Source organism: Polistes canadensis, unplaced genomic scaffold (genome assembly GCF_001313835.1).
Source record: "Polistes canadensis isolate GaletaPanama2010 unplaced genomic scaffold, ASM131383v1 scaffold_66, whole genome shotgun sequence".
NCBI lineage: Eukaryota > Metazoa > Arthropoda > Insecta > Hymenoptera > Vespidae > Polistes > Polistes canadensis.
The window spans coordinates 247,747-248,368 of NW_014569613.1; positions in this window are offsets into that span (position 1 = coordinate 247,747).

Sequence of the window (622 nt, forward strand, 5' to 3'; positions counted from 1 at the left end):
TCAAAAAGCCATATAAACAACTGTCGATATAAAAAACTTTATTATGTGACAACATCTCAGTCTAGCAGAAGATTTCGAAGAGGGAGGCTCATCAGCAGGTACATACTTAATTTTACGTTACAGTATTCATTTCTATCGATTAATTTACAATTATTTTAATATTATAGTACACTTTACTTATATTTAAGATTAGTTTCAATGTATATACATTGTTTTAAATACTACATACCTATTAAAGTACTTCGAATAGAAAACAATTTTGATACGTTATTAATTTATGATTTTTCTACATGACTGTCTCTTTACTTACTTTGTTTCGTCTTTAAAATTTGTCATTTTGATCGTATTTTATTAAATTTGCAATTTTTCTTCTCTATATAATGTAGCTTAAAAGTATTTCATAATAATTAATAGATAGTGTATTTTTTGTAGTAACTTAATATTTGTACTTTTCCTATTTCTTTATTTTTATATATTTTATGTAATTGTAAAATCACGCGTTTAAATTTAATTTCATTGCAACGATTAATATAGAGATTTGATAAAAATAAATAGAGAATTTAATTGAAAAGTGCATCTGCGAATGGGACGATTTATATGTCAGGCTATTGTATCACTTGAT